This window comes from Panthera pardus, unplaced genomic scaffold (genome assembly GCF_024362965.1).
Source record: "Panthera pardus isolate Hobbes unplaced genomic scaffold, ASM2436296v1 HiC_scaffold_20, whole genome shotgun sequence".
In the NCBI taxonomy this organism is placed as follows: Eukaryota; Metazoa; Chordata; class Mammalia; order Carnivora; family Felidae; genus Panthera; species Panthera pardus.
The window spans coordinates 24605559-24614753 of record NW_026526766.1 but is presented as its reverse complement, the minus strand read 5'-3'; the positions used below and the strand labels follow the sequence as shown (position 1 = coordinate 24614753).

The following is a 9195-nucleotide window of genomic DNA, read 5'->3' as shown; positions in this document are numbered from 1 at the left end:
CAGCCAAAGGAGGCACTTAAGAGGAGCCTGAGAGCACCCTCCTGTTTTTCTGTAGCAACCGTCTCAAACTTTCTGGTCTCTAATATCAGACCGCCCTCCACCCACAGCCTCCTCCGCTGTCTACAGATGACTGAATTATTTTCCCTATTGTCAGAGACTGAAGAAACCTCTGCTCCCCCCCACCCCCGCCACCATTGCATTAAGATGGTGTTGCAACAAAGTATTTGGTCTTAGGGCTCTTTCACTCTTAGAAATTATTATTTTAAAAAAAAAAAAACTTTTTAATGTTTATTTACATTTGACAGAGAGAGAGAAAGAGAAAGTGTGTGAGCAGGGGAGGGACATAGCGAGAGATGGAGACAGAATCCAAAACAGGTTCCAGGCTCTGAGCTGTCAGCACAGAGCCCAGTGTAGGGCTTGAACCCACGAACTGTGAGATCATGACCTGAGCCGAGATCAGATTCTCAACCCACTGAGCCACCTAGGTGCCCCTCACTCTTAGAAATTATTGAGGACTCCAAAGAGCTTTTGTATGTAAGGATGGTATCTATTGATATTAACTGCATTAAAAATTACCACTGAGAAATTTAAAAATATTTATTAATTTGTTTAAAAATGAAAATAATTTGGGGCACCTGGGTGGCTCAGTCGGTTGAGCGTCGGACTTCGGCTCAGGGCATGATCTCACGGTTTGTGAGTTCAAGCCCCACACGGGGTTCACTGCTGTCAGCTCAGAGCCTGCTTCGGGTCCTCTGTCCCCACTTTCTCTGCCCCTCTCCTGCTCACACACACACACTCTCAGAAATGAATAAACATTTTTAAAAAATTAAAAAAATGAAAATTAAAATGATAAGCCCATTACATGCTAACATAAATTTTAAGAAAAATATGTTTTCTGAAACTAAAATTATCGATGACAAGGATGACATTATTTTATATTTTTGCAAACCTTTCATGTCTGGCTTCACAGATGACTGTTCAATAGAATACCTGCTTCTGTATTCAATCAATATGTTGTTCTTGTTTGAAGTATATGAAGAAAATATGGCCTCACATGGAAATGCATTAGAAATGGTGGGTGGGGTGGAGGTGGGGCTATTTTGCAATCTTTTAAGAGAGCTGTCCATATTCTTCTTTAACATATTGAAACTTGATAAGTGGGAGTTTCTTAAAGTCTAGTAGCAATGTGGAATCTGAAACCATACAAATGAGCTTTTTGTATTCTCTTACATTAAAATCCCTTCACCCGTCTTACACTTTCTTTTTTTAAATATTTTTTTAACGTTTATTTATTTTTGAGACAGGGAGAGACAGAGCATGAACGGGGGAGGGTCAGAGAGAGAGGGAGACACAGAATCTGAAACAGGCCCCAGGCTCTGAGCTGTCAGCACAGAGCCAGACTCGGTGCTCGAACTCACGGACCAAGAGAGATCAAGACCTGAGTTGAAGTCTGACGCTTAACCAACTGAGCCACCCAGGGGCCCCACCCATCTTACCCTTTCAATGGATCTTTCACCCATGCAATGGTTTTGTAACATTATGCGCTGATTATTTAGAAAATATTAGTTCACGAATGCAAATTGTCCAGATGTTGACACACTTCACTATAAAATATATTTAAAAATTACCTTTGTAAGATCACCATTGATCTCATTAGAAAAATGTTTGTTTATTTAGAAAAGTCGTTAAGTCTTGGGAGCTCTCAAACTCCCAAGGTACTCCAGGGTTTTGTGAGGCTCACTTTGAGAACTGCTGTTCTAAGAGCTGATTATTTACTACTGATGAGGTGGTTAGCTTCTGTTCTAATTACCTTTTCTAAACAAGGTTGAATTCAAGAATATGGGGTTTGTAATTTTATTTCCACAATTTACTTTGTTAAAGTCCGATGCTGCTCTTATCTATATGACCGTGGGAGCCTTACCTGTATCTTTAACATATGATACTATAGCAAGGACTCAAAATACACATGCTGAATGACCAGCTAGGAGGAAAGAAAGTAGGAACCCTGAAAGGAGGAAGGGGGAGTGGGAGGAAGGGGGAAGGGATCCCAGCTCTGATCCCTCACTGACAGGGACAGACACAGACTTCAAGTAAAGCCTGACCCCTAGTGGAACTGGTTTATTGGATGAGCCCGACTGAGAAGGTTGCAAACAAAACAATTTTATTATTCCTCACCTCGACCCCCTCAAGTCCATTCTGTTAGCTTGTTTTTCTCTGTCCCTGTGTGAAATTCTGAGCACATCCCATAGCATTCCTACTCGTCGTGGAATCAACACTCTCCTAATAAAGGATTTGATTCCTGGCTTTATAAGTCCATAAAATTGATTTCTATTGGTCTCTTCAGGGTTGATTAGTCCAGGAGACATAATTTTGGTGAAACTCACAATAGGTAACAAATGTGAAAGTATTTTGTTACCTATACGTTTCTGTTACAAAGTGTTAGTTTCTTGGGGCACCTGGGTGGCTCAGGCCTTTGTGCATCTGACTGTTTTGGCTCAGGTCATGATCTCACAGTAGATGAGTTGGAGCCCTGCATTGGGCTCTGCCCTGACAGTGTGGAGCCTGATTGGCATTCTCTCTCTCTCCGTTTCTCCCTCTGCCCCTCCTGTTTTCTCTCTCTCTTTCTCTCTCTCTCTCTCTCTCTAAATAAATGAATAAACTTTAAAAAATTGAAATACAATTGACATATAATATTGTGTGTGTGTATAAAATACATTTATATATTACAATACAATTACCATTATAGCCTTAGCTAACACCTCCATCATGTCACATAATTACCATCTCTTTTTTGTGGTGGGAACAATTAAGATCTAGTCTCTTAGCAACTTTGAAGTTTATAATACAGTATTGTTGTCTGTGAGCACTGCTGTGCATTCGATCTCCAGGACTTATTTATCTACTAGTTGCAAGTAGGCACACTTTAACATCTCCCCAGTTCCCTGGCTTGTTAGTTTCTGTTATTCTGAGACTGATGTATAGGTCCCAGAGCTAATTTATGTATTCGTGATTTATAATTCAGCTCATTCTAGTCAGGTTCCCCAAACCTGACAAAACCCATTATTAATCAGAAGATTGCTTGGTGGGCATGGATTCAGAATGAAAAAGTATTGAAGGGGCTGAGTAGATATTTACCACAAGCTGTGAAGAGTCTAATGAGCCCTAGTTGGTTACTCTGTATTGTGCACTATTTCCTGTGCGGAATCACTGGAGACTGTGTATTTGTAGCTCGTCTTCATGCCCTTCCTCCATTTTCCATTGGTTGTTTCGTTTTCTTACTGTGTTGTAAATGCCTCTTTGTGTATTATTTGTAATGTTTTCCAATTTGCCTTTTATTGCTTAATTTATAGTATTTTCTTTTTGACCTGGTGGAGCTTAAGATTTTTATCTAATGTATTTTCTGAAATGTTTTTTTTTTTTGAGTGAAACTAGAAATCATGGCACTTTTATATAATATGCTCCAATATTTTGATATTTATCTCTGTCATATCAACTAGGAATCACTTTACCAGCAGAAAAATGTTTTATGCATATCAGAAAAGTTACACAATTGGGGTGCCTGAGTGACTCAGTCGGTTGAGTGTTGGGCTCTTGATGTTGATTTAGGTCATGATCTCACCGTTCATGAGTTGGAGCCCCACTTTGGGCTCTCTGCTGTCAGCTCAGAGCCTGCTTTGGATCCTCTGTCTCCCTCTCTCTCTCTCTCAAAAATAAATAAGCATTTAAAAAACTTGCACAATTAAGATTTAGTGAATATTGTGTTGTCAGTTTATCATTTTAATCATTTACTGCTAGTTTACAGACAAGATTAGCATGTATCAAAAAGTGAAAGAAAATGTGTGGGAGAAAATCTTGAGAAAATTCCATTCATAAACTTTAATTCTGTGGATTGGTGAAATGTGAATTGCCAGTGTATGATTTTAGTTGGCCCATCTTATGGGAAAATGAGTATTCCTTGTGAACATCGTTTGCAAAACTCTATGTCATAATTCTAAATTTTTTCTCTTTGTAGGGCCTCTAACGAGTATCCAAGAAACATATGAAGCCAAAATTTTCAGGTAATTAAAACATATATTTGTCACAAAATTTAAAATAATAAACATAAAGCTGAATCCTTAAAAATTGGGGCGCCTGGGTGGCTCAGTCGGTTGAGCGTCCGACTTCAGCTCAGGTCACGATCTCACAGACTGTGAGTTCGAGCCCCGCGTCAGGCTCTGGGCTGATGGCTCAGAGCCTGGAGCCTGCTTCCAGTTCTGTGTCTCCCTCTCTCTCTGCCCCTCCCCCGTTCATGCTCTGTCTCTCTCTGTCTCAAAAATAAACGTTAAAAAAAAAAAATTAAAAAAAAAATTAATGTTAATGGTTTCATATTGATGGGAGGGATGGCATCTTTTGATATCTTTCATGAGGTATCTATGTACAACTCTGTGAAAAGCTTAGGTTCTAGGTCAAGTTCAATACCTGGTTGGTTTATTTCCTCAGACTTGACTTCTGTGGATTTAGAAAATACAGATTCACAGCGAAGAGTCAGGGTGGTGGCCGGTGCTGTGGGTTCTGTCAGATGGTTCTGGATCGCACAGAATTGGTGGACAGAGCTCACTGGTGACTGCATTCAGATGCCAGCCCAACCAGCTGGTCCATATTTGGTGCCATGGAGAAGGATTCCTACTCCAGTCCAGCTTCATTCAGTTCTGGAAAGTTATTCTTCATGTTCGACAATATGTGTGACAATATGCCCAACAACATGCCATTGATTTTATTCTGAAACAAATGAAGAAACATTAACTGTGGCGACAGAGCCCAACTTCCCAATTCGTTGTTTGCACATGTGTCCCTTATTCTTAAGATATTCCAATAGCATTTTTTTTTTTTTTTGCATTGAAACTTGAGAAATTTTAGCCCTGAAGGAATGGGTAAGACAATAAACCTGAGGACTATTAAACAGGCCAATTGAAATGATAAAAACAATCCTTACTTTGCATTATTGGTATCATAAAATGATGTTTGTTTTTGAAAAGTGTTATGCCTCAGTTAATTCATTAACAGTATAATCGGTATAATGAAATACAAAATCAGTTTTTGATGGCACTTCAAATGAAATTGGTTCCTCATCCTCAGTCCAAAGTGACCTGAAAGAAAACCAAAACCAAGTTTTCTAAATCATGCATCTCAGTAAGAAAAATGTTAGTTTCTCTGTTCTCTTGCAGGATATGTCATTCACGGAGCTACCATGAATGGATGAAGAACGATCTCGGGGCACCTGGGTGGGTGGCTTAGCCGGTTGCACGTCCAACTTCGGCTCAGGTCATGAACTCGAGGTTCATGATTTCCAGTTCCGTGTTGGGCTCTGTGCTGAGAGCTCAGAGCCTGGAGCCTGCGTCCAATTCTATGTCTCCCTCTCTCTCTCTCTCTGCCCCTCTCCCTGTCATGCTCTGTCTCTCTCAAAAGTAAATAAAGATTAAAAAAATTAAAAACAATAAGAACTATCTCAACCTTGGACACACCACTTAAATTTGGGGAGCTTAGTTCCTTCTAACTAATGGGAGAATACTTGTTCAATCTACTGCCCAGTGTTGTTGAAGCAGAAAGCATTTGTAAATTGCAAAATGCTATAGAAACGCTGAAAGGAAGGCATATATTAGTTACTGATTTAGAAGAAAATTGTTCGATTGTTAAGTCTATTCCTATCTTAGCTACTATATTACCTATTGCCATGTTACTTATAGTTATATACACTATATATTATTATATATATTATTACACTATATATATTATTATTACACTATATTATATTACTATATATTACCATAGTACATATTACTATTGACTCATCAAGAATAACACGCTACTGAGGTGAAAATACTCCAAGATTAAACAGAATCTTTGAAGTGTATGTGGAACTTTCTAAAAAATATTACTATGAAGAATATAAGAGGATGGGCGCCCTGTGGCGGCCGGTGCACAGATTGGACTCCACTTGCTTCGGCACCATGTTCTGCTTCCTCTGCAACCTTGTCTCACAAACCCAATACGGCTGAGATTGAGAAATTCGTCAAATCGAAATTGAAGGCAACAGAAACGCAAGAGAGAAGCCCACCACCTTCCAAAGAAACCAGCGAATAGGAGAAGCAAGCAGGTGGATCGTAATGAGGCGAGCGCCACCAATATGCACGGTACCTTCCACAGGCATTGTGTGTACTTCTTGTAGCTGTTTAACTTTGTAAGATGCAAAGAGTTTGGATTGAGTGTAAGTGAGTGTGCTACCCCTTTCCACACAGAAGAATCGAGAACAACTGACAGCAAGCCACCCCCGGCTCTCCCATCTGCCAGCTGGCTGGTGGGGAAGGAAGAGAGCCTGCACGTCGGTGAAGCAAGAAGTTGGTGGCACCACAGTGAAGTTTAAAGTAAAAACCAAGCTGGTCCAAGGTGTCCTGCTGGCTGCAAAATGCAGTTTCCTCCCTGCCATTTTGTTGTTGTTCAAACGATCTTAATTATTGGAATGCATAATTTTTACTATGCAAATAAAAAGTTTTAAAGCCTGAAAAAAATGTAATAGGATGCCTGTGAGAATTGTGGTTTAATATTACATTTCAAGTTTCTGAAGTCTATGTAAACAAAATGCTTGGATCACATTGTCTTCTGAAACGACCACACTATCAAAGACCACTTGGTAGAACTTCGGAGATCACCTGTGCATGTGGATGGTATTTGCAACCCCACGGAAATGGAATGGAAGCTGTCTCCAGTGCGGACACAAAATGGGAGACTTCTTGACTGCCCTGATTGTCAACCTGGGTAATAAGACTTCTACTAGCCCATCAGTCTACCACACAGCATTTTCCATGCTTCTGGTAACCTCGGTACATCCTCTCTCTTTTATTTTTTTAATTTATTTTTTTATTTGAGAGAGAGAGTGTATGAGCAGAGGGGAGGGGCAGGGAGAGAGAGAGAGAGAGAGAGAGAGAGAGAATCTTAAGCAGGCTCCACACTCAACGAGGAGCCCAACTTGGAGCTCGATCCCCCTACCCTGGGATCATGACCTGAGCTGAGTCGGATGCTCAACTGACTCAGCCACCCCGGTGCCCCTTCTCTCTTTTAAACAGAGTTGGATGTTTCAAGTCAGAAGCATTATAGTATTAATAGTGTTAATTATCGTTTTATGGCTGGAAGAAATTAGATGAAAGGTGAAGACATTCCCAAGGTCACAGAGCAAGTGTGATTCCCACGTCGGTTGAACTTGGTTCCTATACTTGGGTGTGGAGTGATGTGTGTCAGGTGGAACAAGCGGCTTTTCCCTTTTTAAATTTACAGGGAACTCAGTTTATTTTACATGTTCTTTCTTGGTTTTGTCTCTGGATTTCTGGCCTTTATCATTTGACGGTAAAACCAGACATCTGAACCAAACTTCTCATGTTTTAACCTTACACAAAATGGCAAAAAGCCACGGAATGGGAACCTGCCACTAGCATGACCTTCAGGTTGAAAGGAAGAGTAAAGCATCTGTGACTGAGTGAAAGTGAGTGGAACATGAATCATCCGAAAAGACTGCTCGGCCTCAGATGAACTAGCATAGTGTTGATTCAGTAACCCATATTCCCTGCTTAGCCCATTAGCCGGCGTTAGTTACACAGCATGTTAAGTAACCTGGATCTTGCGTATAAAAACACTTCATTTAAAATTTGTGCTTCTTTAGTTGTGTGTGGGAGGCACATTGTCATAAGCACATAAAAACAAGGGGATAGACTGGGGCACCTGGGTGCTCAGTCGGTTAAGCGTTCCACTTTGGCTCAGGTCACGATCTCGCAGTTTGGGAGTTTGAGCCCCGCGTTGGGCTCTGTGCTGACAGCTCAGAGCCTGGAGCCTGCTTCAGATTCTGTGTCTGCCTCTCTCGCTGCTCCTCCCCCTCTTGCTCTCTCTCTGTTTCAAAAATAAGTAAGCATAAAAAAAAGAAAGAAAGAAAGAATAAGGGTGTAGATGTTGAGAGTGAAGTAGAAAGGAAAAAAAATCCCGTCTCATAAATGTGATTCTGATGATTCAAGGAGAGCAGTTAAAAAGTTTCTGACAGGGGCACCTGGGTGGTTCAGTCGGTTAAGCATCCCCCCTTGGCTCAGGTCATGATCTCACAGCTCATGAGTTCGAGCCCAGTGTTAGGCTCTGTGCTAACAGCTCAGAGCCTAGAGCCTAGAGCCCAGAGCCTGCTTTGGATTCTGTGTCTCGCTTGCTCTCTGCCCCTCTCCCATTCTGTCTCTCTGGGTGGTTCAGTCAGGTAAAGGTATGACTTCCGCTCAGGTCATGATCTCACAGTTCATGGGTTCGAGCCCCACCTTGGGCTCTGCACTGACCGTGTGGAGCCTGCTTGTGATCTCCCTCCACCTCTCTCTGCCCCCTCAACTTGCTCTCTCTCAAAATAAATAAATAAACTTTAAAAATATATATAAAAAAAGTTTTGCCAATCTTACTTAGGAAGAAAGGAAACCTAAGAAGAATGATCACTCCAGTCCTGAATATTTATGGACATCCAAGCCAGGTGATTGAATTTCCTCTTACCCTCCCTGGCTGGATGTAAATACCTGCTCTCTCTCCTGAGTGGGAGGGATGGTATGGGACAGATTCCAAATGAAACCACCAGTTTCTTTCAACTTGAGATCAGGAAGCACACTGAGCAAATTTGTGAAAAGATCAGCTAGTCTTTCTTGTCTTTACTTTAACAACAAATTACACATAATTAAAAAATATTCACACAACATAAAATTGACCATCTTAACCCTTTCTAAGTATACAGTTCAGCAGTATTGGGTACATTCACACTGCTGTGCAACTGATCTCCAGAACTTCCGATCTTGTGAAGCTGAAACTCTGTACCCAATGAACACAGCTCCCCTCCCCGCCTCCCCTGGGGACAGCCATCCACTTTCTGTCTCTGTGAATTTGATACCTTTAGGCACCTGATATAAGTGGAATCATACAGTATTTGTCTTTTTGTGACTGGCTTATTCTACTTAGCATCATGTCCTCAAGGTTCATCCATGTGACTTTTTAGGGTTGAATAATATTCTATTGCATAGATATATCACATTTGTTTATCCATTCATCTGTTTATGGACTTTTGGGTTGCTTCCCCCTCTTGGAGCTTATGAATAAAACTACTATAAACAGGGGCATGCAAATATCTTCGAAATCCACCTTTCATTTCCACTG

The 9195-nt window shown here is 40.9% G+C and overlaps 1 pseudogene; it reads left to right on the top strand.

Moving 5' to 3' along the window:
• Positions 1-5791: 5791 nt before the first annotated feature.
• LOC128778678 (thymosin beta-4-like) lies at positions 5792-6550 on the top strand (annotated as a pseudogene).
• The last annotated feature ends 2645 nt before the right edge of the window (positions 6551-9195 follow it).